Raw genomic sequence first — 24123 nt, 5'->3', positions numbered from 1 at the left:
ACTTGTGTGTCCTTAGGTATTTAAGTAAGGATTTTTGTGTGCTAATGCTTAAAAGAAAATGCCCACTGTTTTTTCTTTACCAATGTGATCCCTTCTGATTATTCTGCTATGGTGTTCTTTAAGTAATCTAGGAACAGCAGTGGAAAGAAGGGGTTGCTAAATCTTTAAAATAAAGCTGAACAGAAAATGAATGCATTCCAGCAATAATTGGTTTCTGTACACAGAGATAAGCTGCCAAAATAACAAGACTGTGACTTGAAATGCTGGCTAGCCTCCTACGAGAAACTGTTGGTCTAATCCTTAGCTGGAGTAAAAAATAATGAAATTCCATAAGCGTAATGGTGCTATGACAGCTTATGTCAGCGAAGCATATGACCCCATCCCATTCAGGGCATAAAGAAATATATTGGTGCAGATTTCTGGAAAGCCCGGAACCTGCCATTTTGAAATAACTCTCTGAAACCTTTTCCATGAAGACATGGTAATTTATGCAAACACCACAGTGGGACCTTGTTGATTTTTCAAAAAAGGCAAGAAAAAAAAGTGCTAGCATGCTCCACCGCCTCTAAGTTGTAAGGCTATAGAATGAAGTTGGCTGAGCAACAGATTATTAGGAAAGCAAATCAGAAATGTAATAAGCTGTGTACATGCCAATGTTCCCAGGCAAATGGAGCACTTTTCCTGCGAGGAGAAGCTGAGGGAATTGGGCTTTTTTAGCCTAGAGGAGAGGACTTCAGGGGGATCTAACAGCAGCCTTCCAGTAACTGTGAAGATGTCAAAGATGCTGAAGCCAGGCTCTCTGTGCAGATGCACAGAGGGAGAAGGAAAGATGACAGCCATAAAGTGAAGGAGGGGCTGTTCTAGAGGATCAGATTTTGACTATAAGGATAACTGAAAGCTGGCCCAGGGGCCTCCTGGAGTCTGCTTGTGATAGCTTTCAAGACCCAGCTGCCCTAAGCAACCTGGCCAGAACTCGGCATTTACCTTTCCTTGAGCAGAAGATTGGGCTAGAGAGTTCCTGAGGTCCCCTGCAGCCCAAACGACTCTGTAACTGTCATGCCCACCAGAGGAAATGGAAAGTTTCTTTGGTTAATTGGCTTCCATTAACGCTGCATCAAGCTCACAGCATATTCTTCTGTGTTCTGACTTTGTGTCCGTGGAAGTTCTCTATGTTCATTTTGACATGGAGTAGGACCAGGAGCTTGGTGTGAGAAGTTAAAATGTGACATTGAACACAAGGGTGAAATTTTTCAAGGTCCCAGGCTGCCCAAGAGTTTTCACATACAAAAGTCTAGATGCATTCAGTGCAAGTACTACTTAATTCTGTGTGGATTCAAGAGAATAGCACATCATCTCCCTGAGGCACAATTTCTTCATTGGGATAGGGGCTCCACTAGCTTCTGAACTGAAATGAGCTCAGTGGCTGATTTCAGTGTTATTCTAAGCACCAGGAACTTTAAAGACAGGCTATTATGTTTTGATAATCATTTAGCTGCTCTTAGATCGGGCACTAAACTCCCAAGGATCCGCATTTGTGCAAATTATGCCCTGATGCTTTGAAACATACTTCTGCATGACCTAGCGGTGATGCATGATCTGAATGCTTCATCTCTCTGTGCAGGCCTCCCTGCAATAACAGATGTCCAAAGAATAGGCTGCTCTTGCTCACTAGGTTGTTAGAGACAGAAACATTCCAGCGTAATTCAAATTATTTTTTAAAATGCACAGTGTAATGCATAGGATGGGAATGAATAGGTTTTTTTAACACAAAAACCTCTGAAAAAAAAAATTAGTTGAAAATACTCAGTGAGGTGTGGAGCGGAAATAAAAAGAATTTGTGTTTTGCTCCCCTACTTACGTACAGCTGCTGGCAGTAATTGAATGTATCATTCCCAGGGGGAAAGAGAAGCAACTGACCTGCTAGAATTCATGCATTAATTGGTATGAATATTAGGAGTCTCTTAAGAAAATACATGGGGGGGGAGGTTTGGTCAGAAATAGATGAATGAAGAATTACAAATACACAGTGGCTAAAATGTTTGAAATTCTAAAGTCAAAGGCTGTGACTGTCACAGTACATTTACAGTAGATGTTTACCTTAACAGATACATAGTGCTGATTTATATTGATGTATATGCCTGCTATTCACTGTGCTAGGAAACAGAAAAAGGCACAGAGAAGTTTATAATCTGTGCAGCTGATGTTTCTCCAGGTTCATCCTCTCCTCTTTCTCCAATTATGAAAAGGATGCTGAACCTCTCAGGTTTGCCGTGCAGTCTCTTACGCTGTTTGAATGTTTCCACTTTAAGAAAAGTGGAATTTCCCAGTATTTTCATTCTGTACCACCTAGTCCTACAAAATTTTCTTTGGTCTGTTCTTTTGACATAGTTTTTGCTAGCAGAAATCTGCAAGCTTGATTTATAGCAGGGAGAACCCAGTGAACCTAAAAGCTGTCACTATTTTTAGATGGGATCAGAACTTTTCAGTTTGGTCTTTTTTTCAAGAAAGAAAACCCAGGCAGTGCTCTTTGCTTTGTGTCATGTCTAGAACATCTACAAAGAGAAATTAGGCATTACATCTGCAGGCAGCGTTTAATGTAGGGTGTACTACTGATCGCACTAGGATGTGCTTTTGGCAACTGTGAGATAATTATGAAGAATCAACAAAGATAAATGATTTTGTGAAGCTGAAATTGTGATCAAACTGTTATGTTTATACCTTTGTTTTCAGTAAAGTCATAGACATAGCTCTGTGGAGTTATATGCCATGGAAGTGGTTCAGAGCTGCATTTTGTGTGACTGATGGGGCGATTTGGTGCCTGGTTTTACGGCATTGTCATCCCTGCAAATGCCATCTTTAATTTGAATGCTCTGTTGTGTGTTTCAAGGCTGCTAGGTACCCTGATTGCTCTGCTGTAACCTCTTAATATTCTTTATGAACATTATGTTAATATCCATTTTTTAAGAAATTCTAGAAACTACAGGAGTCCAATAAAAAGGGAATTATGAAACTTGCAGATACATAGATTCCCCACCCTGGAATATCTTTGTTTTGGTGGATTGCAGCCATGTAGCTGTGATTATGATGATAGAACATAAAATAAATCTAATCCAGAATGCTTAACTGCAGTTACTGAGGCAGGAATTTGTGTTGAGGAATTTATGCAGATTGCTCTGTAAAATCTTGTGGTTACTTTAACCAGCTTTTATTTTGCTTATTAGTATTAGGGTAATTTAGTAACTCTTAGCCACATAGGCAGTGGCGGTTCCAGGAATATTTGTGAACTTTTTATCAGCTATATACTGAATTGAATCTCATATTAATTTAAAAATGTGGAAAAAGGTATCTACTGGCACATAGGGGTGACATCTGTTTGTCTTTCCTTTCAAGAGAGCATGCATAACCGATTATGTATGTTAGGAAACTCAGAAAGATTTTTTGAGAGCTGACTTGTGGCATAGTGAAGCAGGGGTGTCAGGTACCTGCTGTTTGCTGGGCTTGCAAACCAGGAGGTATTTTTTCCTCTCTTGGGACTGATGAGCACAGTCATACGAGTGTTTATAGTTGCCTGTTGCAGCTTTCTTTGTTCCGGACTGCTAGAAAAATAACCTCAAAAGAGAGGGTCTTCAGATATGATCTGAGCAAACTTCCAAACAAGAGACTTATGTGCACTGGAAGGTGGAGGTTTGTGATAAATAAACAGTGATTTTTTTTTTTTTTTTCCTGTACTAAACTGCCTCTGGATCTTTTAGGTTTTAATATAGTAATTGCAAAAATACCACTCTGAGCTAGTTTTACAGATACCAGCTCAATTAACTGTTAAAATACTAATACTTCTTGCTTTTTCTAATACAAGAAATGCACTGGTTTTAGTTTCTCTGGCAAAGCAGTTTTTGGATTTTCCCCATCCTTTTCTATGAAGTCATAGAAAGTTTGGCATTATAATCATGGCATATTACAATCATCTAATCCTGTAAGCTAGGCTTTATTCAAAACTGTTTTAATCTCCAGAATTTTGGATGCTGCTTAATTATAAAATGATAAAATGTTTTTTAGTTTAACTTAATTACTGTTTATGGAGTATTTACGTATAATATGCTATAACCAAAAGCAGGTTTTTGCACTGCACAAAAAAACCCCACAGAACTTAATATTTTAGTTAATGTTAGAGCTTTTACAAAACAACACAGTTTGACATCTAGAAGCTGAGGATCTGGAACGTTATCTTTACTACTTGGATTTATAACTTCTTCAATGTTTAGATCTTTTCTTGTAGCTGTGCTTCAACAGTTTATACTGGTGTAATCGATGAAAGAGATAAACTAAGTGCAGAAAAATGTAGCATTGATTTTGTGATAGACTTTATTCTCCCAACAGATCATGTCTGCTTGTGGATAGAGCAGGTCAAGAACTTTGTGGCAAAGTTGATTTCATTGGAATGTTCCAGTGAACAGAAACAGAAAGGCGTCATGAAAATATGTCCGTCCTGCAAAACTTTGGTTTTCTGGCATTTCACCCTGATGAGCCGCTCATGAGCTTCCAGCCCACCGCGTGTGCCTTGCACAGGGGAACCTCAGAGGTTCACAACTTGCACAGTGACAGCTGAGAAAGGTAACGGGATGCGTTTAACTTCATGTGCTGGCTCCATGGGGTATATCTCATTTAGGGAATATCAAAATAATGCTTCCAGCATGACCTTTTTATTTCTGTTTAGTGGGAAGTAAAAATGGTTTTGAACTGAATTGGCACAAAAATGAATCTCTGAGTATTAAAAAATTGCTTAAATCAGAGACTGCGGTATGATTTGTCGGTTATTTTATAGTCTAAGTCCATAGAGGCTGAAGGCAAAAGGAGCAGAATAGAGCTGCTTTCAGGAGGGCTGGCAATGAACTGCTGTGGCAGCATCAGTAGGAGCTGGACAAAAAGATTGTAGTTTTAGAGAGTTTTAAGCACTAGGAACTGGATTTTGTTACCTTTGAGGTTGCTCAGGGCTGAACTCCATCTGTCTGGACAGTAAGCACTGAGCATGGAGAACTGCTTGCTGATACTCAAGGTTTTGGTGGTGCTGCATAGCCCCATCCTTGTCATCTGCAAGGGAGAGGGGCCATGGCCAAACCAGCCCCAGCGCTGCAGAGGGGCCCAGCCAGTGGGTCTGTCTGTATTTCATCTTCACCCCCCAGGGTTGTCATTAGTCAGGTGGCAAAGGGACTCTTGTGCAGACCTCTTCCATGGACCACCTCTCCTCTGGAGCATTACTCGCTTTTCATGGCGTTCTCCTTTCATCCCCCACAGGACTTGAGCTGCACAAGGAAGGGTGAGCTGGGTCTCTGAACTGCTGAGTTATTTCACTCTATGTAAGAAGTTTTCCTAATTATATATGTTCAGATAGTAGACTGAGGGTGGCTGTCACTTTACTGGCTTAAAGATGCATTTTGGAGACCCTGAGAGAAAAATGACTGCTTTCACTAGCTGGAGCCCCACGCTCAGTAATAGGATTTGAAAGTCATCCATCTAATAATGAGCACTGTACATGCCACTGGCTCCTTCCCTTAGCTCCAGCTTCCTGTATGTGCTATCAGCATGAATAAATGATGGTCTAAGAGATTAAATATCTCTTTGATGAAGTTGGGGGATAGGAGCTTTGAAATAAGTGCAAGTCAATCTGAACGTGCTCTCATTCTTTCTGAAGTGAATTAGGGGCTACTTTCTGGTTGTCTTTGATTCTTAATAATGCTTAGTCAAATATTAAGTGGACTGTTCACTGGGGAATAGCATAACAAGAAGTTTAATCTTGTCAAATCACTTCTGGAGAGAGCTAAGTATTTGTGGACTTTATTGTTCCTGCATATTTTACTATAAAGTCGTATTATATGTATCTGTCTCTTCCACAGGTTCATCACTAATAGAACCAATTGTAGGGGGCAAAAGAATGGAGTTAGTCCTCAGATACAGAAATCAGGTGTGCCTCTTGGAGGACCAAGTTTGTGCATTAACTCTACTGCTTTATTTACCATTGCAGAGCAGGGCTGTTTTCAGGGCTGCCTGGGAAAGGATCAGTCAGCTTTGCAAGTTTGAGGCTTAGAGCTGGCACTTATTCCACACCAATAAACTGTCCCTCAACCTGAATGTTCAGATCCATATACATGTGCAAGTCTTCAAAGTCTAAAACTAAAGCATAGACAAATAGTCTCTTCCCTTTTTCATTTTCCTTTCCATTTCTGGTGGAATAAAAAGGTGAGAATAACAGCAGCAGAAAAAAACAGGAGGAGGAGAACTAACTCAGACCCATAAAGAACAAAAGTAAAGAAAAAAAAGAATCAGTATTATGGCTTAGTTTGTTCCAAATGTTATGCCAGAGTTGTTAGGTTTTTTGAAAATAAATTCTTGCTTTTATATATTTCTGCAAGATAAGGTGTCTGGAGAAGACAAAGACACAGAGCCAGTTCTGTGGAATAGTTTGGAGGGAGAGAGAAGGAATGCAGGAGACTGGAAAACACTGTTTGAATTATGTGCTCAGATTATCAATGCAGGCAGAATAGAAAGGATGGTTTTCCAAAGAAGGGAACTGAAATGAATGCCATTTGTCATTTATGCTAGGTATGAGATGTTGAAGTACTAACCAGAAGTAGATACCCCCACACAGTATCTGCCTTCTGCTTCTCTCCTTACCCCTCCACATGCACTTCTGCTTTCAACACTACAAGGCAATTCTCAATAATGAGATACACAGAAGACTACAGGTCATCCTGGAGCCTCTTTCGCCATAGTTATCTGTTCTCAGAATGGGAGATGCTGCTTTGATTAAAGTGCCAAATGATTCTCGCTCACATTACAATGAAATGTGACCACTGCTCACCATGGAATGGGACATTTTTGTCACCTCTCCCCTCTCTTCTCTAATAGCAATATCTATCTGCTGCATGCTAGATAATGTGAATGTCTATTCACATTTCAGTTACAGTGTGATGACTTGTGCTTGACAGATCTCATTATGTCATAGATCATCCAGTCTAAAATTTACATAGGCTTGGATTAAAAGCCATTAGGCAGTAGTCTTCCTCTCCATGTGGTTTCAGGTAGGCAAACCCCTCTCCTTATGTCTTTCTATTTTTTAAAATATAATCTAATACCAGAAAATTGCAGAAATGTAACAAAATCCAATCAACATAATCAGGGTTGTCAAAGACTGTGATTGGAAATCATAACCTGGATTTGCACAGCTGGTCTGAAAACAGTGTCTCAGTGTTTTTAGACCCTTAAAGCCAATATTCTTTCTCCTCATGAAATTTCATTATCCCTGAAGTGATGCCCTCCTGTTTTTAAAGCTTGTATTAGTAATTGAATACTGGGATAGACATTGACAAAATGAACATACACCTAATGAAAATCCATAACAGATATTCACATAGTTAGATTTCTTCTCAATTGTCACCTCACAAAGTTGTTACTTTCCTCCTGTATGGAGGGACATCATGCCAGAGATTTACAAAGTCCTCTGGGCATAGTCTCCAGAGGGTACATTTGAACAGTGGAGGCAATCTGTGCCCAGCGAGCAAACTATGCGTATGCTTGTCCTTGCAAAATTGAAACATATGGTAAACAATGGGTGCCTAATTAGAGGCATTCAGGGAAACTTTCATTATGTGACCCAGGTATCTGAGCATGATGATCCAACAGATAACAACAAGCTATTCTCCATCACCTGCTGCTTTTAATATTACCCCACTTAAATAACCTTGGGATGAGAAGCTGACCCATCCCTTGCAAGTTCTGTGTAGGGTTCAGCGTTCGGAAGATCTCGCGATGTCACAGAAAGACGGAGGGTTAGTCGCAGCCCTATGACGTATCTGTAATCCCGCCTACCCTTGTTAGTATAAAAGGAATTAACTGCGCAATAAAAGGCGGAAGTTGGCGCTCACACTGTGTGTGTTATCTGTCTCTTTCCCTGGTCCGGGCCGACCAGTGATCTAATCGTGGCACCTAGAACTGTAGCGTTCGCTACATATCAGCATCTTTTTTGGACTGCTGTCTCCTCCAGGTCGGGGCTTGCCTTCTGCCTGCATGCTCTTTCAAACTGGATTCTGTCCCCTCACACTATTATGATTAGCTTTGTCGTAGAGTTGGTTGTTTTTATAAAACAAACAAACAAGTGATGTTTTTTTCTGCTTTAAAAGAAAAAAAATACTTAGAGCTACGTCTGTCAGTCACCAAAGAAATATTCCTATTGACTTAAAATCTGACTGCTCACTTCCATTGCATGCTTATCAGAAAGAGCTGGAGACTCTGCAGGGAAAGAAAACATTAATCCATTACTGCCTGCCAGCTAGCCTTTGTCTGAAAGGGGGGGACTATGAATTTAGTTTTGTTTTCCCAAACTATATTTCATGGGACCACATACAAATTCTGCAAAATTAAGCTTATCTTAAATATGTAACCAACATCCTAATTCCATATATGATCTCGCTGGAGGGATTTCCGTTAACTGTATTTGCAATGCTTTTTCCTGAATACTTTGACCTAAACTCTGCCTGGGTGCCAGTCCATCACTGAGGCAGACCAGAAGGAGGATTATTATGTAGAAAAAGTCTCCTAGGTTGTATATGTAAACACTCTTTGGATGTATTTGCAGGGATATTGTGGAAAACACAGAACTGGGTAGAGAGAGACTGCAAAAATGAGACTGGTTTTAACCATGGTGAACAAATGGCTTAAGACAGGTCTGTAGATCAAGTCATTTAGATGGCAAAAACAGACAAGTGTTCAGGCACAAAAGCCTGCCTTCAGGGATGAAATTGAAACAAACTTCAAGGTAGGTAAAGGTTTGGAAGAGTTGCCCTGAATTACTCATTTTCTGAGGTGATTTGAGATAAAAGCAAGGCTGACACCTGAGGAACAGAGGAGGGTGTCAGCAAAACTAGAGGTGGTAGGGTTGTTCCCCTGTGGGACGGAGGGATAGGCAAGCAGTAATCACTTACGGAGACAGGGGGATTGCTGATGGTGTGTTCTGTATAATGCCATATGGGATTGACTCTGTAATTTTTAGTATCCAGTGTGGTTATGAATTTTTGTTCTTCAAAGGTATTTTTTAAGTCTCCTGAGAATGACAAATAAGAAACTGGCAATGGAGCAGCAGTTATTTGGGAAAGGTTTGCCCATCAGTGAGCAGGAGCTCCTGCCCTTCGCTGGCTGGCTTCAGGAGCTCGTTTGGACACACGGTGCTTGATGGCTGTGACAAAGTTTTGATTGAAACTTCTGATGCAGTGGATAATAGATGCTACGTGCTAAGGCTGCATGTGTGTAGGACTCAGGGATTTGTTGGCAGTGGGGCTCACTGTGGTGGCTGCAGAGATATGTTGGCAAGCGTATGTCAAGGCATGGTGGAGTTTCATTTAATGTGTATTGGTCAGCAATGTCCTGACCTCATCCGTAGATAGCATGTGATGATGACCACTGTCCCAGCTGCACGGTTTTCCCTGGGTTCAAAGGAAGGTGAATTCATCTCTGATACACAGCAACTTTCTAAATTCCTATTGAGAAAGGTGCTTCAGCCTTTTTTCATTCCATTGTTCATAATCTGTGTTGATTTATTCCTTAAACTTACTGGGATTCTGCTGTCCCTCAAGAGACAAAAGAGTGAAGCCAGCTGCTCACAATAATAACAGCCAATATGTGGCTAAGCTTTTCTTGATTTCAGCTGTGTCCCAGCATGTCAATGTGAAAGCATTCATTGAACTGGTATGTCTCCTTATAAGGTCTTCAGTACCTTTGCGTCACGATACCCGCATTAATGACACCAGATTAAAGAAGTACCTAAATAAGAATTTGTGCTGCTGATGGTTAATTGTTCTCCAGTTGCAGCAGTTTTTATTTGTGTTGGAGTAGCCACATATTTCTCCTCTTCTAGGGAACCAGCAGAACTGCTTAATTATTCCATTGCTGTACAGATAATAAAGGGATGAAGCTAGGTAGATACCTTGTACTTTTGGAAATCTGTGCACTAATGAGATTTTCTGCATGGGCAATTTTGGAAAAGTTCTGTTTCTGTACTCAGTTTTACAAGCTAAGCAAAACCTTCTCTTGATGTTCCACCAGAGAGTTGATTAAAATGCCTCAATTTGAAAGATTTCCAAGGAAAATGTAAATATACAGAAACATACGTGTTTATCAAGGGTGTCTTCAAGTCCACGGTATACAGCATACAGGTACAAATCTTGAGGGATGGAACCATTTTATTCCACAAGAGCTGTTTGTATGGTAGCCACCACTGGGCAGCGAACAACCCCGGCTGTGAGCCCCTGCAGTGGCCAGGGCTGTTCTGAAGGTCCATGCTGACCCACACATGGTAAAAATCTGCCGCTCCATTTCTGATGACTGAATAGACCTTTTAAATAGAAAATCATAAGATGTCTTCAACAAATAAGCTGGAATAAGAGAGGAAGGGTCTTTGTTGTTCATTTTTGGCTCCAGTGTTCCCTGAATCTGTGCATTAGCAGAAGTAACTGGTAAATGTACAAGGGTTGGCTAGAAAAGGGGAAGGAGAGATAAAGCGTCTCCGCATGAGGCACATCAACTGTGGTCCGTCTGCTCAGAGGCATGCTCAAATTAAGTACCTATGTGGCACTTCTTCCTTGTACATCTCTCAACCAGGGTTAGTCCCTTCCAGGCAAATAGAGTCCGTGATGTTTCTGCTGACAGAGAACAATTTTAGACCCATCTGTTCAAGCAGCAAGAGACCTTTCTTATAACTTTGTAAGTCAGCAAGAATTACTTTAAGTTTTGCTCTTTTTCCCTTCCTTTCCTAGGCCTTTGTGGAGTGTAGGTTTATATTTTGTTTAAAGTTTTCAGTTTTTTCTAGCCTGTCCTCTAGATTGCTCTTTTGTGCTCTTCCATCTCACACACTGATGAATACCTATTCTGGCCATCACATCTTTTTACTGTTCTTTTCTTTTTGTTGCAGAGGGATTGGGTTTCATATTTTGTCTGAAGGTTTGTGCTTTTCAGTAATTTCTTTTTTGTCTTTCTGCATTATTTTTGTCTGAGTTTTCCAACAGCTCTTCATGAAATATCATTAATTTGGACTTGATTCTTTGGCTACTTTACCTAATGATTCCATCATGGGATTGAAACACATTCATTGTGGTATTAGGGTTGGAGGAACTTTTGTTATTGTTTATGGTTTACCTGTTCTTTGGAGAAAACACTTTCATCTTTAGCACCATCAGACTTTTATAAACACTAACTGGGTTAATGAAAGTGAGAAAAGAAATTGTGTTTGTGCCAACAGTGGGAACAAAATACGTAATTTCTCCATTAGTCTATCAGGTTAGCTCATGTAAACAACATGATTAAATTTGTCGGCGTGCATCGTGCTATATAAATAATAATGATAATTAAAAAACCATGCAAGGCCCAAAGATAACAAGATTATGTTAGGGAAGAGCTAGGAGGGGGTAGCAATATTGAAATAAGCAAAGCTATACTTAATTCATTAGTGCTAGAGATAGCCTGGGCATCAGTGACTGGTGGTACCATTTAGGGGCTGGAAAATGAATGTGGAACCAAAGCTGAATTTCCCACCACCCTCAGTCTCTGTAGTGCTCTGTGTCCAAGGAACATAGTGTCATAGAAAGGAGTAAAAGCTTTATCTGTATGGACACTTCTCATGAGGGAAAGCAATTTTAAGGAAGTGAAAGACTTTTAACAAGAAGCAGGCTTCAATTTCAACATTTCACTAAACAGTTTTCAAAGCTAGTGCTTTCAATGTTGTGTTCATATGCAAAAGAAGTAGTAACTTAATTCATTGTCTTAACCCTTTAAATAAGGCTGTGGAAGGGAGTTCATGGTTATGAGATTCCTGCGTGAAACAAAGCTTTTGGCTGCTCTTTAGGAGTTTCCATAAGATGCATTGTATGAAGTCTGAGTAGCTCTGATAACACGTCAGTGGTGATTTAGACTACTGTGAAATGGTTGTCATGTATTTCTGTGATCTCTGCTAAAGGCAGAATTCTCCAGATATTGCCCAAGACCTTGCGCGGGAAGAGCATAATATTCCCTTGCTCTTCCAGGCGTGGCTGGACCCACACAAGCCTGGTGCAAGGCGAGCAGCGAGAGCAGTTCCAGACGAGCAGGAGCAGCTCCGCGTGCCTCACGGCCCTGGTGAGCTTCCTTAAATCAAGGGTTCTTGGTTGCCATATGGAGTTTTCCCTGGGCTCTGATAGTTCTGCTGAGTGCATACATAAATTGGAAATAAATTGGAAATGCACAGAATGAACTAATTCACAGGCTACACTAAATTACAGAAATGGTCAGTGCTTTGGCACATGCAGAAGAGCAGCTGGTAGATGAGTTCAGCAAAGCTGCCTCGATTTTGGATTTAAAGATAAAGCCACTGGATCACAAGAAACTCGAAGGTGGGCTTTTTTACCTCCTCTCTGTGTTTACTGATGTCTCCAGTGTGCACAAATGACCATAGGCTCTGAGGTCCTGTCTGAAAGAAACAGTGTTAAATAAATAAAAAGGAAAGAGAGGAGCGTATGAAATTATGGAAAGGCAGCATTGAAACATTATGGAAATTGGTGGATATTTGCAATAGTATCATTTACTTAATGTTGTGTTGATCTGATAATAGCTGTATTTCCATTATGGAAAAAAGAAACGTAACTTGGTGTTGCTTTATCCTTATTTATTCCCGTGAGACTACCTAGACTATAAAAAAGCCTAACATGCAAACGTGAATGCATATGATTTAAGGGCACAATGGACCATGAGAAATCCATGAGTGTCTAATGAACTGCTGTAACACCATCTGTGACTGCTCAGTGCTATTGCCTGCGGAACAGGAATAAGGCTGTCCCAAAGCTGCAGACCACAGAGCATTACCCAGCCTGCATCAAAGGGAACTGTGACTTTAAAGGTTTAATGTATATGTGCCTTGCCATGGCATTCATGTTCACTCTTACAGTATCTAATGGACCTGCCAAAAAAAGTTCTATTCACACACTTTGGAGTCTTCAGCAATGAAAGTTCATATTTCCTCTAGGAAGGAAATTCCCATACAGATGTTGCCTGATGGCTTCTTTGTCTTAAGGATGTTTGCATGAATAATATTATTTATTTAGAAATACAAAAATCTATGGATGCTTGACGGTTTGCGGTACTGTTCAGTATTGCGATTTTTATCAGAATTCTTCTAAAACTCAGTAACAAAAGATAGGAGAAGTATCAGATGAACTCTGAAATACTGTAGATTTGGGACTTCACTGAAAGCCCATAGAAGGTTTGAAAAGTCAGTGTACTTCTGTGCTGTGTTGAAGCCTCTTCCTATTAGGGACTGCAATACACTTAAATCTAAATCTTCAAAGATAATTATAAGTCCTATTGAGCAAGTGTTAAACATACAAGTATTGTTAAAGGTTGTGACCTCGATCTTTAATTGTGAACGTAAGAAGATTATTGTGATGGTGTGAGATTAACAGTACTACATCTAGAGTAATTAATTTCAAACTTTAAACACAGTCTATCTCTTGTGCCTAGGGAGGATGTAAGGCACCGTCTTCCTTTTATGTAGAAAATGGGAAGCATAGGCAGGAACCTTTTGTTCTCACTTTTCAGAGCTGGTCAAGGATTGTTGTACTCAGCCTGGGAAGGGCAGCATGACCAGAGAGGAGTGAAAAGACTTTCCCGGCGATGCACAGCGCTGGCACAGACACCCCAGCTCCTGACTTAAAACACTTTATTTCTCCCATTTGTCAGTTTGTGCTACTTTGACTGCATCCTCTATCCAATAATCATGGAAGCTAAACCTACCTCTCTGGAGGCATGTCTATCCCATCCCTGGTTTTGAGGTAGTATTGCTGAAACTCAAAGGAGGGGAAGAGCACCGATAGGTTTGCTGAGTACTGCTGTCAGGTGGCTTCTGGTTTTGCACACTTTGATTCACAGTTTGGTAGGCAGATTAGCAAATCTCCACGGCAACCCCATGTGTACCATAAAATTGTGAATTATCTTGTTTAGAAGAGGTTCATTAGGAAGATTAATGAGGTATTATTTTTCTCTCATTCAATGTCCTGATACAGAGGGGGCACAGTAATTTTCCCAGCTGTGCACAGTAGCAATTGGTCCTCTCCAGGGTCCCCAGCATCACTGCATTGTGATCAGTTAAACTGCTCAATCTTTGGAAGTGTTATTTGTCAGCTTAATTAGCCCTAAAGGAAGCACTTGTTTTAAAATAAGACAACAGTTTTGTTTTTCCCTGAGAAGGACATGATGTTGTTAGCAGTCGCAACATGTTTAAATAAAAGAGCTTTTAAGCTGAGTTTTATATGAACCCCTAAGAATCATTTAGTTTTTTTTCCCCACCCCTGAAATTGCCTGCTTGTCTGTACCCTGTCCCCTCTGAGCTGCCAGCCTCATCAATGTCAGATTAGTGCAATTATGTGGTTCTGCAATGGGTCAGATACCATCACACAGCAAGGAGAGATAAGTAAGATGTCTTCATCAAGAAGACGGGGTAAGGTGTGAAATAGTCCTGCTGTCTAGCTCTCATTTTCAGCTGGGACATTTCTTTCTTTGGTTTATAGCAGAAGAATTCAGAATTTCTTAGTGCACTGTTCTTCCAGGGTAAAAAGGTCAGAACAAGTCTTGGAAAAAGCCACAGAAAGTCATAACTGTGGGTGAGTCTGATATTATGTGTTTGCCACAGACAGATATGACCACAAAAATCAGTTCAGGCTAAAAATAGCTAGAGAGGTTTTAGATAGAATTAAAATATGTGGAAGCTGTGGAAGGGGTAGAACCTGGTGAGCGTCAATAACCAGATCTGTAGCCCTATTCCCAATCCAAGGATGATAGCTTCAATAAAATTCCTTCTTCAGAGAAAATTAGATGTTCTTTTTTTTTAAAAAAGTAGTATCTTAAAAAAAAAATAATCTACCTGAACATTTTATTTCAGTCAAGAAAATGTCTCCTCAGTTTCAGGAGGTGTTCTGTAATTATGATCACTCTTGCATATCTTTTTTTCTTATTTATTACTATTCATACTATGTGTAACGATAGAATTTGATTTAGGGGTTTTTTTATGCTGTGCTTAAAAATACCAGGCTTTCAAATGTGTTTACTAGTCTGTGTTTTCTGTCCTAAGCAATTATTTTCAAAGTTAGAACTCTTGTGAATTAATATGCCATTTTCAAATTGCACAAGTTGAGGCTGGTTTTGGTGCGTGTAGGAGGGAGAAGGGCTAACTATGCATTGGTTCAACAAGGATGCTTTTCAAATGTGAATGACCAGCAGGAGAAAAATCAAATTCCTTAATTTCAATGCTGTGTGAACTGCATTCCTTAATTTCAGCGCTGGAGCATGGCTTTAATCAAGGGGTCTGGCCCTTAGATAGCACGCTTGGATTTTTCTTTCTTTTTTTTTTTGGTTTTTGTTTGTTTGTTTGTTTAGTGATTGCATTGTTAATTCCCAGAATGGCTGTAAGAGCAGCAGCGCAGAGCCCGGTGACGGCTGGCCGGCGGCTGTGCGGGCATTGGGCACCACGCAGCCCCGCTCCCTGTGCCGGCGGCTCTGCTGTACAGGTTCCTTGCAGCGCCCATCGGAGACAGGTACAACGTCGCTGCCGAGGCTCCTGCTCTGCCTTACAGGGTGTTATGGGTGGGCCGTGTGCCGCCAATTAATTGCAATTTCAGACAGTTCTCGTTATCACTGTGCTATTAATTACTTTAATGATGCATTCATTTAGATTGAAAATATGATACTAGTGAAGTTTAATTAAAAAAAATCAATAACTCATTAACACATTATTGCTACACCTACATGCGTCAACCATATTAATCTGTGTTGGAGGAGCAGTTGTGCTTCGGCTCTGTGTCCACAGATCTTTTTGTTAGAAGCAATTTGTTGGTAGGATAATCACAAAAGGAGAGTTATTTAGTCACCACTTTATTTCTTTATAGACTATGGACCACAAGTCAGATTGATTCTTCTCTTTGGGCTAGGCAAAGCTGACGGGTACCCCAGGTAGTGTTCAGTCTAATTTTATTCAAAGAGAAAATACTGTTTGGATGTTTGTGCGTCTGGTTGAAATTCCATCTTTTCACAGTATCTGGGAAGGATTAAACCACTGAACTTTTAATTAGCGGCCACAGTTTTGGGACATAGCCCAGGAATTTTATCAGTAAAGCAGCACACCTTGCTGTTAGGGACGAGGCATCCCCTGTCCTGCTGTCATACCTTGATACCCGACATCGGATTCAGTTCGACGTCTGCCTGACTCTGCCCTGGTGCTGAGGGAACAACTGCTGCTTTCATATGCCTGAGACGTATCAGACTGTATAACTGAAGACTTAACATCATTTTGGGTTTATATATGAATGCATGTGTGTGTGCGTGTATGCACAAACAGAACGATGTTTTGTATTTCTCAGTAGGACAGATGGGAGAAGGAGCAACAGTGAGCTACTGGAAACCATCCAAATGTTTAAATGAGAAGTGAGCTGAAGAAAGAATGTTTCCAAAAATGTATTTGTTCCTTAATGGATAAAATACACTCATTACTGGTGTGTTCCCACACATCAGTTATTATAGTCTTTAATTAAATTATCCCTGACTGATATAAAGTTATAGTCTCTCAGACAGCACCAGAGACTCATGCTGCCCAGCAGAAATCTGGACAACCTGTGGGGACCATTACTGTGCTCTGCAGACCAGTAGGTCCAGTCCCTGACAGACCAGCAGCAGAAGTGGACTCAGAAGTTTCTGTGTCCCAATCATCAACCGAGACACCACTGCCTGCTGCTCCAGGCTGAAGAGTACATTCTGGCTGATCCAGAAATGGAGCCCAAACTGTGCTCCCAATTTCAGCTGCTATTCCAGGAAGAACAGTGTGTAACTCTGGATTTCCACCAGTGAAACAGAAAACAACTGGTTTTCAAGCACCGCAAAGACTCCCATTACATGGGTCTCTGTTGATCTGCATCAATGCTGTGGCTGCCCATACAAATGGCTTGCTAACTGGGACTGTCTGCGGCATGAGGCTACAAATAAAAGGCAGTGGCTTTTCAGGTTGCGAGTTCCTCCTGTTTGGAGGCTGAATTATTGACTGCAAGCTCTTGCCAAATACTATGATTTTTTTTTTAATTATTGTTTTTATTTTTATTTCAATTTGTTACAGCATAGAGTAACAGCAAACTTGGTCCCATGCTGCACTCCGTGCCCTGAGGGCACCTGACCAGCCCCCACCTGGGACCCCCACTGCTGCCCATGTCCTCATGGTCCCACTTCAGCTGGGGGCCATTGGTACCTGCCCCAGCAATACTGTAGGATGCTGATCTCCTTGTAGTTAGGAGAAAAAGAGCGGTCAGCTGAGTGGGGAACCACATGTCTGCAGGCATCTCTTCCTCGAATCAAACATCATTGGTTATCCACTTCTGGTCTGGTACATGTGTATTAAGCAACTGATATGAAAACTGGAACTTGTCCAGCACTGCGGGGCTCCAGGACTGAGCAGGGACGGGGTCTCAGCTGGTGCCCGGGCAGTGCTACTGGCATTGCCATGTGTCTTCCAGAGGACGTCGGCGTCTTCCCTATCCATCGCAAACGGCCGACTGGAGAAGGTATGATAAAATTTGGATAAAATTTTAGAAGATATTATCTCAACCAACATGTAAGGTTTCTATTTCTTCTTTTTCCCCCCCTGATATCTGTTTGTGAATTAGCACTGGACTTATAGTAGTTATTGAACTTAGTTTAATCAGTCACCGCACAAGCAGCTTTGCTTCTCATGCTACTTAAAGCAGTGTGCTAAACCAAAAGGGTCCTCCAATAACCCAGCCAATGCCCGTGACCACAGGCACTGTCACAACCCTTGTCTCCAAAGAATCCCCAAAGGAACATTGTTCTGACATAGGGCTTTCCCAGATTTGATGGGATCCCTGTGGTAAAAGAGAAAACTTGCAGGTTTCTGCTCATTTCAGTATGAGTGGAATGGAGATGTGCACACAGCAACAGGAGACAGGGCTGGGCATTAATGGAGCCTTCTACCAGTAAAACCACCAGCTGTGTCTCCAGTCTGTTATTAGTAATTCTGCTAGTAGCTGATTTCTGTACCTGTCCGCTCTCCCTGTTTGTGCTTTGTTCCTGTTTGTTCAGCTGCAGCAGGACGTGTTTCTGCTGGTGACCGAGCAGCTCTGGTCCCGCTACTGCCAGTGACGCAGGTTACCTCTCCAGATGTCTCCTCCATCCCCTTTGGGCTTTCTTCTAAAGAACCAGAACATCACGGACAAGACATGACACAAGGTATTTGCTGACGTACAGTGGGTTTGGGGAGGAAGAGTTTAAGAAGATATTTTTTCCAGCTAATTAATTTTTCTTTTAGGTGATTTTTTTTTTTTTTTTGCTAGTTCATTGGGGTTTTTTTTACTTAAGAGAAAGGTACATTCATATCTGCACCAATTAAAACTGGCTTTGTCATTTCACTAGACCCAATTTTCTAGATTCACTATCTAACTACTCAAGCTTAAGATCCAAGGTTCACAAGAGAAACCCTTATGAGTGTACCTTATTGCCAGGCATCAAATCACACACTGAGTTTCTGAAGCTATAACCATGTTAACAATGCTAACAATGATTCATTATTAATAATTATGCTCTAGCCAATGTACAGTGCTTTTCATTTTCATTGTGCTGTACATACATTAACTAATAAATCTCCACAGTATCCCAGTGAGAGTGGTAAGTGCTGTTATTCTCTTTTATGGATGGCAAAATGAGATACAGAGAGGTTAATAGCAAGTCTAATTGGACAATAATTACCCACTTACCACACTGAAAATTAAGAAATAATCCTCCTATTGTCATTACATCAGCAGAACAAGGAGAGAGCAGTGTTCACATCCTACCCATCCCACCATTTATCCAAACAGCTTACATGCAAATGAAAGCAAAGGGAGTGCAAGAGCAGATAAATAAATTGTTCTTTTTTTTGTTTAACATCTATTTTCTATCACTGAGTCCCTTCAGGATAGAAAAGAATTATTAAATTTCATCTGAAATCTATTAGGAGATGATTTAAAACAAAGTCAAGCTCCATTTGTAAAACATCTTTTGGAAAAGAAATGGAAGAAATAGGATTTAATTACATGTTATGTACTGGTTTCACTTAATTTTTCTGAGGAGACAAAAAAGTGTAGTAAAAAGTTTTCCAGCTTAAGAAAGACAATGGGAAAGCCAAGAAATCCAGAATTCTCCTGTGCCAGGTATGGTCATTGCTATGTCTGCTTGTAGGGGCTATCCTTATCCCTCCTCACCCTCCTCATCCCTCCTAGCCCCATGCTGCCAGCATTTTAACACAGTTTTTAGATCAGATACCTAGCGCTTGTACTTTGATTCGCAGCCCTCCGGTTGTCGGCTGATATGTTTGGTGGTAGCTGGTTTGAGCATTGTGCCTGCGTGTGTGCCGTAGATGTGCAGTGACCTGTTACCACTCCTTCCTCTCCAAGGGTAAGTATCAGCATAATTGTTTTAAACCATGAATAGGTGACATGAGCCTTTGGGACTTCTCAAGTCCTGTTGTCCACATTAAAACCAGATGTAGAAGTGTGAAAACCAGCAAGGAAATGGGCTGTGCTTTACCAGAAAGCACCTGCCAGCTGCAGCCGTCTTCAACAGCCGTGCTGAGATTGTCAGGTCGGGCATATTAAAGGGATATTACACACTCTGGCAGGTAGCTCCAGGTTTTCACTCTTATCTGAGGCCCCAAATGGGTGACAGTTACATCCAAAACCACAATGCAGAACATGAATGCCATATTAATGATGAATCTGCCCACCCCAGAGCAAAGGCTGCTGGGCTGGGCCTTTACGATAGCATCTCCACCAGACCATGTCCTCAGTGCTTGTTGCGTTGGTGCCATGTGGATAAGGAGATAAATGCACCTCCAGACATCACCTTTCCTCTGTAAATATTTATCCCCCATTAAAATTGGCATGGGGGAGGACGGGAGTACTCTTGCATTAACCAAATTGATTTTCCTATTTGTTAACCTTAGAATTTACAGATTTCCTTTCCAACATTTCAAAATTCTCCAAACATCACTACCAAATAATAGACCCACAGCTCACTTGAAAGAAAGGGAAGAAAAAAGTCTACCAAATATCTGGGACCCAATTCCTAACTCACATAGACTGTATTAACCGGCTTTTATTTTCTTCTTGCTTACATGAGCACAAGCCAAGAGCTGCTCCAGGGGTGTTGGTGTAATGATGTCATCATTAACATTCCCCCCAAAACCCCAGATTCAGTGAAGACGGCCCTGACTACAACAACAGTTTTGCTTTCCCTGAGATGTGATAATGTTCCCTAAGCATTTTGTCCCCAAAAAAGCTGGCTGTAAGTTTTGGGGAACTGTGGCACTCCAGCTCTGTGACTCCCTGGGAGAGAAACCCGCTGCCCTTCTCCAGGCCCGTTTCTGTCCGTACACGGCTCAGGAGCTCAAGGCCGGCAGGATCAGTGCAGCTCCCCCGGGAAAGCACTGCCGCTCTGCAGCCCCTGCCCCCCAGCACCCACGAGCAGAGCAACGTCTGGAGCAAAGGGCTGAAGGTTTGCCTTCTGCTGCGTACGGGAACTCTTCAGGAGACTAAAGGGACGCTGGGGACACTGTTTTTGTCTTGCCTGGATGCAGAGGGTGGCCCAAAAGAGCGATACTGTCTGCTTAAAAACATCCTGAGCTGACAAGCAGACAGCTCGTTGGACCTTCTTCCGTCTCTACATATCTCTTAGAAAAATGGTGGGGCTCTGTAATTTATCTTCACCTTCCCTCATTTAAAGGGAAGATGCTAAAACAGTTACTATAGCCTTCAAGCAAGTTTACAGCTGCCACGTTATGTGGATTTCAGTTGAATCAAGACAAAAAATAACTGCTCAGAGTCAAAAGACGCTGAGTGAGGGCTCAGCAAATAAAGTTGCCTCATGATGAGCTGTCAGTGCTGGGCACTGCTGGAATTATGAATTTCCAAGATTTTGATGGTACTGAATTTTGCTAGTAGAATGAATCTTTAAGATTTTGATAGTACTGAACTTTATCAATAGGATAATAATACATTATTCTAGGTGATAGAGCATGATAATCTATGGTTTTGTATTTGCATAGTTCCACTAATTTTACTGGAGCACATGATATTTTGTCCCAAAACTGATGGTGACTTGGTGATGAGACTATGAGGAGAAGCGACTAGTGCTATACACGTGAAAATGATGGCTAGAAGCTTACTTCTGTAATAGTTTCAGAATAAATTACCAGAAAATATAAAAGCTTTGTCTCCTTTCCAAAAGAGAGCCATTTTCACCTGTAACAACTAAGTTTTGTATTAAGACTTTTTAAATGACTTTAATTGGAAAAAAAAAAAAAAAAGGTGGAAAGGATACTTGTCCTCTTCTTAAATTCACTCCCGTGAGAGCCAGACCCTGCTCCGTGGGGAAGGGGCTGAGGTGGCCAGCACTCAGGTGGGCGATGTGAGCGTGTGGGATGGCTGAGAGGGGGACAGAGAAAAGACCAGTTTGTTTGTGGGCTTACAAAAGGAGATGTCCCCATATGCACCTGCACCATTTAACGCAGGTGGCTGCTGGACTGAGGTAGCTCGTGAGGAACCAGAGTACTTGATCCAGAGCTGGATAATTTCTCCCACATCACTGGGAGGTGACTGGAAAATGCCTTGAAAAATCGTGAAATTGTAACTTTGGATTCTCCTTTGGCTTTGCGTCTCACCCTGTGATTTTGGACTATGCGTAATAGTTTTGTGCCAATTTCCCTTGTAAATCAGATCCCAGCAGTGCTTTCAGAAGAAAGGGCACATAGCAGTGGGCAGGGCTGGTGCCTTTGTGCAGCTCCTAGCACAGCAAGGCTGTCTTCTTACTTCTGTTTTCAGGGCACTACTTTAATACCCTTGTTAAATGTAATAATAAAAATACCTGCGAGTTGGACCACTGTTTCAAACGCCATTCCAGTCACCCTATATCTAACTGCACTTCATCATTCTCACATATGCTGGGTTTTTTTAGCTTTTATTTTCCCTTCTACTCTCATCAGAGTGTCTGCCAACTGTTCCTTTAACGGAGATTTTAGGAAGTCTAAAATTCACAACACTTGCTTGTCATTAGTCCATTGTGAAGCATAACAACTCACGATTTTTGCAAAAAGCTTTGCACTGACCTCTGATTTAATATCCTGGATATTAGGGAAGCAAAGCAAGTTTTCTGTAAAGCCAGTTCCTCGGCAGATGTCAGTGCCATTAGGGCAATTAGGGCAAGTTCTGCTTTCAGTAATATTGCTCAATTTAGAAATACCTTCCAGGTTTAGGTGGTGCATATCCATGTGGGCCTAGGCATGTATCCTTAAAAATTGTGGTTTACATAATGAAATATAATAGTGCTTCAACCAGTTGCCAGAACATGCCCTTAAAATTGTTCTGCTCCTGTGAGTTCTTATGCAAACAGCAGCCTGCTGCAAACATCTGGGGCCATGGGGTTGTCTGAATACAACCTGGGGACCATGTTTCTTTAAAGGAAGTTTTTCTTTTCTGTGGTTTGAGTTTGCACTGAAGGAGAAACTATGTCACTTAGTGGGTTTAGTGTGTTTAAAAATAATAAATGCTCAACAAAAACAAATGATAGAAGTGTTTTTTAAAATGGATTAGCTGATGGCCAAAGACCTAGCAGAGCTGACAGAAAATGTTGATTAGGTTGGTTCTAATTGGCACTTCCTTTTTGTGGACATTCAGGCCATTGAGTTTAAACTCTGACTTGTTTCTTTCTGTCTTTTTATTAATTGCTTTCTGTTTGACATGCAGGAATTTCACCGCGGCTTCCATGTTAAACTGATTCACATTTCGTTTACTGCATGTTCCCATATGTCTGTATATATATATGCAATACATGTGAGTATGCCAGTTCACACATACACTGATGTTTAACCAATAAATAGAAGGCTATATATAACAGCGTTAATTATCTAGATCTGAGTAGTGAAATTGAATATAAATTGAATTAAATTGCTTTACTCCTTCTTTCCACATAAGAAGAGAAAAGCTGGACAAAACAGAATAGTTTGCACAGTTGCACCTATGCTCATATAAGAGCATGCTTGCTCTATGGTTGGTTTTCAGTGGTAGTACTCTGTTAATTCTTTTTTTCTTAATGTTTGCTCTTTCTTCTACCAAGTAAATAAGACCATTATACCAATGACAGTATAATTTAATATTCTGAATGTTAGGTTTCCAGTGACTCGATTCAGAACAAAATTTTTTCTTCCAAGTCAGCATTTCAAAAGCTGTTTTGATATATGCTGGAACTCAAATTTCAGTGTTTTGAATGAAAGAAAATCATAAGATATATTGAATAAAATGTTTTATTTCATTTTGGATTAGCAGTTTTTAAACCAAAATACCTATTTGGAAGATGGCACTTAAAAATCAATTTGTAATGAAAAGGACTGATTTAAGATTCCCATGGGAAACGAGAAATTCAGCTTGAATTTTTATTTCGGTGAGTGAGCGTAGGGACTTCTGCACTTAACAAATGTGAGCCAGGTCCAGCCTCCGCAGAGGGAAAAGCACTCCAGTAAATTGTTTAGTCATTTGGAGGTGATGTGACAGCAAAACAGTCTTAATGATTTTCTTCAGTGACTCCACTTAATCCATAATGGAATAGATTGGAGGAACCTGATCTCAGGCACATCTGGCTATTTAACGGACTGCAGCTAAATGACAGGGCTTGCGTCTTCCGCTGGGGTTCACCTCTCCAGCGCTGCTGGAGCACGGGAGCTGGGGATGCGGGAGCATGGGCAGCAGCTCCCGGTGCTACTCCTGCCCCTCAGGGGTGGGGGGGATGTCCTTCCACCCCCTTCGGGGGAAGGACTGGACGTAGTCCAGCCCTGCTGTGGTCAGGGTCCGTGGTTTGGGGCTTCCACTGAGAGTGTGCTATCCACTGGGGTAGACAATTTTGAGTGTTGAGGCACTACTCTACTTAAAAAAATGACCTTTTAAAGAGTTCTACCAGGCCAAATTGTCAAAACCACCTTCGTCAAAAACATAGAATCATAGAATGGTTTGGGGTAGAAGGGACCTTAAAGAT

Source organism: Haliaeetus albicilla, chromosome 27 (assembly GCF_947461875.1).
Source record: "Haliaeetus albicilla chromosome 27, bHalAlb1.1, whole genome shotgun sequence".
NCBI lineage: Eukaryota > Metazoa > Chordata > Aves > Accipitriformes > Accipitridae > Haliaeetus > Haliaeetus albicilla.
Note: the sequence above shows the minus strand (reverse complement) of the source record.